This window comes from Furipterus horrens, unplaced genomic scaffold, assembly GCF_987537825.1.
Source record: "Furipterus horrens unplaced genomic scaffold, mFurHor1.1.pri manual_scaffold_7, whole genome shotgun sequence".
NCBI classification, from domain to species: Eukaryota; Metazoa; Chordata; class Mammalia; order Chiroptera; family Furipteridae; genus Furipterus; species Furipterus horrens.
The window spans coordinates 20476616-20485599 of record NW_028327177.1 but is presented as its reverse complement, the minus strand read 5'-3'; the positions used below and the strand labels follow the sequence as shown (position 1 = coordinate 20485599).

Here is an 8984-nt window from a genome sequence, read left to right as displayed (position 1 = left end):
AATTATGTGCACAGAACTTAGCATAGTATCTAGCACAAAGCAATCATCAAATATTTTGAAGAAATTAATTTATTTAGCTATTGAATAACTTTTGGGCCTAGATGAACTTCTTTTGATGCAAATTTGCATAGGAAATATCAGAACCTGCTCTACTAATAATTCAGATGCTTCTAATATGTCTGGTGGACATTGAATCTAGATATCTTGATCTGTGAAACTTACACTATATCTGTTATATTAAAGAAGCTGCCTGTGAAGTAAGGGAAATCACATACAATATCCAAATGTTCACTCTTGTTTATAAAGTTGTAGCACATATTATCTCATTGAATTCTAGCAAAACCCTGTTTAGTATGCATTCATGTACCAATTGGATATTAGGTAAAATTGAAGTTCAGAGATATTAAGGGATCTTCTTAGCTTACACATATTCCAAGTAGTAAAATTGGACTTCAAACCTAAACATGTCTTTCTTGCCACAAGGAACGTTGTGCTTCTCTGGTTTCTCTGATTAATTAGGACAGGCTCTTTGAGAAGAGGACATATCCTCAGTGTCACCTGGCCTGTTGAATAACCATGAGGATGTAGTAAAGCAGATCTATCCATCCACCCTCCTCCACCTCACCAGTCTATTGTTCATCACACAGACAAAGGAGATGAGACTCCTTCCCCTGGCTTCCACATCTCTCAGCCTTCGTGATTTGGGGCTTCTTCCCTATGCTCATCTTTTAAAAATATCTTTAAGCACTTGCCCCTGTACTAGACAAGTTTACACACCAAATATTACAAGGAAGGTTGCAAAAACACAATGGTTGTTTCTTCCAGGCTCTGTCTCTTCCAGAACCATCTCGGGGCCTCCCATAGAATATAACTGATGTCAAAAGAAAATCCTGAAAAAACATAGAGCTATTTTAACTACTTGGTTTTAAGTAACTCACAAGGATTAGTAGTCAACCATGTTACAGGATAAGCTGGTGTTGCAATACTTACTTGGAACATGGAATCACTTAGACATGTCTATGTAAATTCAGTCCCACAGCTGTCAATCATTAGGGTTTTCTTTTAGCACCCTGATGCTGCCTGTGAAGAAAATCCCTTTCACCAAAGGGAAAGCAGGAACTCAAAATATGTCTTGTTCAAAAAATATTTTAGACCAATTTCATAACGTTAATGCTTTCTTCCTGACTGTAATAATTGAATTTAGTAGTCAGTGTTTCCGCACTTACAGAATTGACTTGAGTCCATCAGCCCTTGTAAGCTGTATAATTTCTCCTAAACTGGGTCATAGATGAGCACCTAAAATCTCCCTCAGGTCTAATGCATGCCCTTTCAGGCCATTCTGAAATGCAACTGATTTCCATATATTTAGACTACATCTCTGAGAAGCAGAGAGTGAAACTACTGCATGCAGGGAATTGGATTATAAAGAAACAAATTGAAAGTGCATGTTAGATTATTTTAGATATACGTGCTAGTAACAGAGAAGAGAATACAGAGGCCTATGGGCCACGTGACATTCCTAAAATAGAGCTTATTAAACCACATTCATGAATATTAAAGTTAGAATGACAGAGTTTTTTGATGGCGCCTCTTCAGAAACATTGTATGTGAAACCTTGCCAAGTATTTAGCAAAATCTCCTAGAATGTTATTGAAGATGAAAGAGAGACTGAGTCTGAAGGAAGAAATTCACGCTTGGTATCACAACTGTGCTCAAAATGTGAACTCTGAAACCTCTATTTCCATCTCTCAGCTCAGATACATGTTACCATGGGTCATGTTTTACCAGGGTGAAAATCGCTTACTACATCCCAGAGGGGTAGCCTTGCCACACTTAGTAATCATTGTACAGGAACAGGACTATATATTTCCTAAAGCAAGCTGATATGTCAAACTAGCTCTGGTTTATTTTGCTTTTTCACCAAAACACATTATACCTGTATCAATGTGACTTTGCTTCTACTCTACCACAGGAGGGTACTCTTGAGCCAAAATCTCCAGGACACAGAAGGAACCCTGCTTTACTTCTTCCCAGACCCTCAGAAAAAAGAGCCTTCCTTAAACAGGTTCATCTATTCACAAAGTAAGTAGCTTCACATCACCTTTTACTGAGAGCGTTCAGTACTTTACAGTGTTTTAATTAATCTTCGCAACCAACCAAATGAGTCAAGTACTGTGTCCATTCAAAAATGTTGAAAACGTGGCACAGAGAGATTTTAGTAGTTCATGCAGTACTAGCTAACTCAGGGAACAAGGGGCAGAGATTATTAGTGAACATGGGGAGAGATAGCAGAGATTATTAGTGAACATGGGGAGAGATAAACCATACACCTTTAACCATGAAGCTGTAATGACTTCTTGGGAGATGTTTAGAGTATGTGTGAACAGCTGTCAGACCCCTGGAAGAGCCCCACAGGGAAATGCAAGAACAACAGCTAAGACTACAGCACCACAGAAAAACTCTTGAGAGCGGTTTCTTGTTTTGTAACCAGATGGTAGATGTGACTTTCCTGTGGTCTTGGAATGTTTATTAAGCTCCAAAGGCCATAAGCAATAAGCACCAGGCCATTTATTCATGACTTGCCAAGAGACTAACACCAGTTTTATGATAGCTAGTTCATTACCATCATCTCCAGACTATTGAGAAAGGAAGGGTGTGATGGAGTTGATTTAAAGCGTTATAGAGATGACATCTTTAGAGACTTGTGAGATTGTTGCCAGACTTCCCTGCCACTGACCTTCTCAAGGAACCAGTTTAAGACTTTGCAGTTGGTTTTGAGAAAAAGTCAATGCCTGAAAGTGAGGGGTGGTCCAGAAATACCCAATCTGCAGAAAAATGGACTTCACTGGGAGCCATCGAGGCTCCCCTAATAATGAGGCTGATGTGAACCCAATGACAGAAGCTGGGCTTGAATCCACTGGGAACCCCCTAAGGAATGTGGTGATCCCAGCTAAGGTGCAGAGTAGCCAGCCTGTGGTGGCATCAGCTGCATCAAGGGAACTGGTAAGGGGACTGTCAGAGGGGGGGGGGACACCTCCAAACACCCACAAAAGCACCAATCAATAAAGAATGGTAAGGTGTCTGACATCCTAGGAGGCATAACTGATGGCTGAAACTGGACCTATCAAACCTTCCCTACCCCCACGTTTTTTTCTCTGTGCTGCAGCCTTTCCCTTCCCCTCCAGGCTTTGATGCAGAATTATGAATGGGGTAGGGAAAGCAGCCAGGCAGTTTGGGAGGAACGTGGAGAAGCAGCTAACCATGCCCTCTGCTTCACTCTAGGTCAGTCGCCGGGTCAAGCTCAACAAGTGGGTGGGAGGGAGGTTGGGGAGGCTGTGGGTATTTTAAATTAAAGGGGGGTTCAGTTTTAACATTAGGTTAGATTGTTTGAGTTATTGCTATAAAAATTAGGATTCTTCTTGTTACAACTTTAAAATGAGTGCAGAAATTGTGGAATCTATCTAAAATGTTATGCAGGAGCAGGGAAAAACAAGTTAATAGACTGGGTTTGCAGAGGCAGTGGTATGGAAAAAGGAAACTATGATAAAATACACCCTTAAAAATCATAATTTATTTCATAAATTGGCTAGAATTGGAGCAAATCCTTAGTCGATTCTTCTTTTACCAAGACCCTAGCTCTGCTCTTGGTTGCCTGACCAATCCCTATACCCACTGGATTTTGTTCTTCTGCTTTGTTCCTCCACTTATATTCCATATTCTGATTTCCATACTTTGTTTTCTCGCGCTCTTTCTGTCCCTGCTGCCTCTACACTCTGGTTCTACTCATTTCAGGGTTTAAGGTGAAATAAGAAATCAAATCCATTATTCCCATTATTGACCCATACCTGGGAGTGAGTCTCGTTCCTGGTCTAAGCTTCTTCAATTTTCCTTTGTCCAAAAGAATTCCTTAATGGGACTTTTTCTAGCCATGATCAGAGAAATAACATTCAAGTAATAAATTTAAACTGGCCAAACCAGCACAGTGACCTACGCAACCTCCCATCAATAAGAGATATGAATTATTTCTGAAGAATCATTTTCTAATACATTACCTACTTGTTTTTTGTAGTATATTATTGCACTTATACTATGGAAAGAGTTCCCTATGTACATTCAGATATACAAATGTTTACAGTTTCCTTAGCCCTGTAATGGCTAATACTTCTATATAATCATTTCTAATCCTCACAATGCCATATTGTGCAAGTAGGTATTCTCTTCTTACCCACCATACACATAAGGAAATTAGCTCAGAAAGAAAAGATGGGCAAGCAGCTAACTATACCCTCTCCTCCTAAGGCTTAATGACTGGCCTTAAGAATAACAGAAGTAGAATTCGATCCCATATTTTTCTGACCCAGAAAGAACTAGAATCTGGCAAAATCTTGATTCAAAAGTCATATGTAGCAGATGTTGGGAGGGTCACAGTCAAAGTCCAGAAGACATATTTAGGGATTCAAGAAGAATAGTTCAAAATGCTAACTGAGAAATGAGATGGAGAGAGACAGACAGAGGGAGGAAGCTTGGCTTTGGCGAAAATCCCAGCAGCACAAACTGCCAGACGCTGTGAATTGAAGCCAGCACTGGGACCTGTCCTTGGCCGTAGACAAATAACTATGGCAAAGCCCCACCAGAGGGATGGGGTTCACCTAACGTCATGCCTGTGTTGCCCTAGCTGGCACCAGCTGAACTCCAGGATTTATTCTCTCACCGGGCATGGCAGGCACACAGTCAAAGGCTCCCACTCCCGATTCAAACTGAGCGCTTGTTGCTGATAGATGAAGGGCACTTGGAAGGTAGATGAGAAGTATGGTCTTGCTTTCTTCTCACAGGCTGCTTATAATCTCAGCTGCGAGACTGCACTCCACTTCAGGGCCAGGCTGAGGAGGCCCATACCAGTCATTTTATACTAGCAGACAAGGTCATGCAATATACGAGCCTTCTCAGCATTACACAGGATGTGTCTCTCTGGTAGCCACAGTGGGAGTTCACGGAAGAGTAGCATTTCTGCTGTAATTCTGGAAGGGTGTGGTGTGGGTGGGAAAGGACATTCAGGAGTCCAATGATAAATTGGCCAGTTGTTTCTATGACTACCAAACATTTGTGATCCTGAATATAAATCCTGCAACAACAAATCTGTTTACCCATGATCTTTATAATCAATGACAGTTATAACTCAATATTATATTTCAGATATTAATTCGGAAGTATTTATTGGTTCATACCCTGGCTGGTTTGGCTCAGTGGATTGAGTGTCGGCCTGCGAGCTAAGTGTCGCTGGTTCGATCTTCCAGTCAGGGCACATCAGAGAAGGAAAACTCTGATTCCAAAAAACCTCCGCTGCCTTGTGGCATACCTCTTCATGGGAAAGGCTAAGGGAGTAAACCCCGACAGAAAATCCGGAGCCGGAGTCCCTAAGGCGGTTTGACGTTGTAGTCAACACCGGCAACTCCTGCGGCGCACCTGAAGCCAAGCTGTATTGACTCCGTCTTTCCCTTGGACCCTTCAGCTGCGAAGAGAGGGGGGGTCTGCTGCATGGGCAACAGCAGACCCTCCATATCACCCTGCCCAGGCTCTGTAGCTTCAGCTCCACTGGAGAGGACACTCCAGCGTCATCGCAAGATGTCGATTCAACACGGGAGGAGACAGATACCGTGTCACTCCCGAGTCGGACTGCACAGCCATTCTTGGCGGTGCAGATAGACTCTTAAGAAGCTACACCATCATCTCTCGAGACGGACGGCTGCCGACGATATTGGTTCATAACATCAACCAAGAATGAAGCTCTTGGAGCGCAAAGGGAAGCAAAATAGATGCTCACAATAAGCTTTCTGAATACTAAATAGAATTAAGCAGAATACCAGTTCATGATGAATTTTGGTAGGTAATAACACTAGTAGTAGAAGTTAATAATTACATTTGAGTAGCACAATAAATAATATTCAAGCATAATCCAAAGTATAAAATAAATGTTCCCAGTCCATAGTGATATAAATAAATGATTGAATAAATAAGTTGGAATAGACAAATCTCCCATGAAGAAGAACTCCAAGTAAATTATGTACAACTCCACCCTCAAGGAGGTGGAACATAACTCCACACTATTTAAGTGTGCGATGTGCATAGTGACTTCCTTCTAAAGAATATAGTATGGAAAGAAGATTTAAAAAGAAGATAATTTCAAAACCTGACAGAAACTACATCCGTCAGGAGATCAAGCTCAATACCACCAGGGATATGTTATGTTGATAGTAAGTTCAGTAGCAACGCCTTATCCATGGTTTCATGTTTCAAAGCTTCAGTTACCTTGAGTCAACCTCACTCCAAAAATACTCAGCGAAAATTTTCAGGAATAAACAATCGATAAATTTTAAATTGCCTGTTGTTTGGAATAGTGTGATGAAACCTTGTGCCATGCCACTCTGTCTCATCAGCACCATAAGTCATCCCTTTGCTTGGCCTGTCCACACTGTATATGCTACCTGCCCACTAGTCACTTAGTAGTTACTGTATTGTATTTCTTGTGTTCAAGTATCTTTTATTGTACTTAATAATGGTCCCAAAGTGCAAGAGTAGTGATGCTGACAATTCAGATATGCCAAAGAGAAGCTGTACAGTGCTTCTTTTAAGTGAAAAGGTGAAAGTTCTCAACTTAATAAGGCATTTTATCATCTCACATCATCACAAGAAGAGAGATGAAAACAGTACAAGAGGATATTTTTGAGAGAGAGACCATATTTACCTAACTTTTACTAAAATATATTGCTATAATTGTTCTATTTTATTATTAGTTATTGTTAATATCTTACCTACCTAATTTATAAATTAAACTTTATCATGGGTATGTAAGCATAGGAAAAAATGTAGTATATTTAGGGTTTGGTACAATTCGCCCTTTCAGGTATTCATTCAGGTTCTTGGAACTTATGTCCATGGGTAAGGGGAGTCCACTATAATCTTGATACAATATGATAAAAATGGCACTTTACCTCTGTGGTTTTTCTCTATTAATATAATCATAAAAAGTCCCATTGGAGAAACATTCTGTAAGATACCCAACAAGTGCTTTTCAAAACTGGCAGGGTCAACAACAAGGCAGCTCTGCAAAAAAACCTGTCACGGTCAAAGAGCCCAAGGAGTCACGATGGCTAAATGTAATGCAGTATCCTAAATTAAGAAAACAAAAACAAAAAATATTAGATAAAAACTAAGGAAATATTAATAAAGTATAGCCTTTAGTTAATAATAATATATCAATGTTGGTTAATTAATTGTAGCAAATACACCACATTGATTTAAAATGTTAATAGGATAAACTGGGTAGAGGAATATGCGAACTCTCAGTACTATATTAACTTTTTTTTTTTTTGTAAATCTAAAACAAATTGATAGTTACAGAATAGTCATGGGGACAAGAAGTACAGCATAAGGAATATATGATCAATAATATTGAAATAGCTATATGTGGTGCTATGTGTGTACTAGATCTATCACATTGATAATTTTATAAGTTGTATAAATGTCTAATCACTGGGTTGTACACCTAAAACTAATATAATATTGTATATCAACTGTAATTGGAAAATAAAAATTATTGTAAAACGGTGCTAAAATAAAAAGTTAATTTAAAATAACAATTATCTTCAATTACCTTTATAATTTCCAAGTTACTTCCATGTTCATTAACATCTTTTAACTTCATCAGTTCAATAAAGAATGGATCCCTCCTTTGTGTCAAGTATTTTCTTAGGCACACAGAAATACAGTCCCTAAACCCAAAGACTTTATAATACAGCATTAAACATGGATAGGAGATTTTGCCTGGCTAGTATTATAATGCCAGTTTATGGATAACTGGACAGTATTTTAGAGAGATTAAGATTTGCCAAACCTACATAGCTTTTAAAAGGCAGAGCAAGAATTTAGTAGTATGTTTTATGGCTACAAATTTATTTATTTTCCGTTAGAATAAATTTATAACAGGGACTAATATTTGTTCACCTGAGAGGCTTCATCATAACATGGATTTCCAAGGCCACGTTAACATGGGTGTTAGTATATAAAAATAAGAAAATGTCTTTTTTTGTGTGTGTGGAGAGAGCATGAATGCAGTCCCCCACTACCACAAATTGTGCTGTTGAGTTTCCCAGGTTTGGGGAAATCACAGGGATCAACCCATCCGAGTGCAATGGATAAGCCTTGATCTGGGAAAACCACCTTCGTGATCTTGGGATCTCCCCTGCCAGGTAAGTATGAGAGAATGTTTTTTGTTGTGTGTCATTGCCCCCTGGGGAAGTGACCAGGCTCTTTCAGATTCAGAACACCTGAAGATCTTATCCTTGAAACACTTTAATTGATGTGAAACAAAAATACTTGAATTTTGTACTATACTCTACGTTGTGTGCATCCCAATCCATTCATCAAATGACATTCAAAGTTGAATTCAGATAGTATAAGATATATTTTGGAATTATTTTGTTTCAAAAAGTCCATGTGCTTTAATTCCATGTGCTCACTTAAAGTGGTATCAGAGCAACGTAACATGATGGAAATACAATCATGGAAATATCAGGGTTTGGAATTAGAAGACATAGATCCAAATTCCAATTTGACATTGGTTGGCTAGCTTCATTATTTTGACCAAGTTACTTCTCCTTTCTGAGTAACAATTTCTTCAGCTGTAAAATGGAATAATACCAATTATTTAGAGGTGTTTAAAGTATTAAAGGAATGTACATGTGAGACTCATCAAGTACAAATCCTGACACAAAGTAGATCAATAAACATTAGTATTGGACACTTGCTAGGGAATGGGGCACGTGACTCTTGGTGAGGGCAAGCAGGAAAAGAAGAACAGGACGAAGAAGAGACAGTCTGTATGACAGAGTTGTCCAGAGGAAAAGGCCGTCAGATGTGCAGAATACAAACAAATTTTCCCTCTCCTTGCTCCCAACCTGAGACTTCCTACTGTGACGGGATAGTAA

General features: G+C 39.2%; 1 non-coding gene across 1 annotated transcript; it reads right to left on the bottom strand.

Moving 5' to 3' along the window:
* Positions 1 to 8091: 8091 nt before the first annotated feature.
* LOC150004098 (U1 spliceosomal RNA) lies at positions 8092 to 8254 on the bottom strand. Its single transcript, XR_016512571.1, has one exon. It is a non-coding gene; the product is annotated as a U1 spliceosomal RNA (small nuclear RNA).
* Between the last annotated feature and the right edge of the window lie 730 nt (positions 8255 to 8984).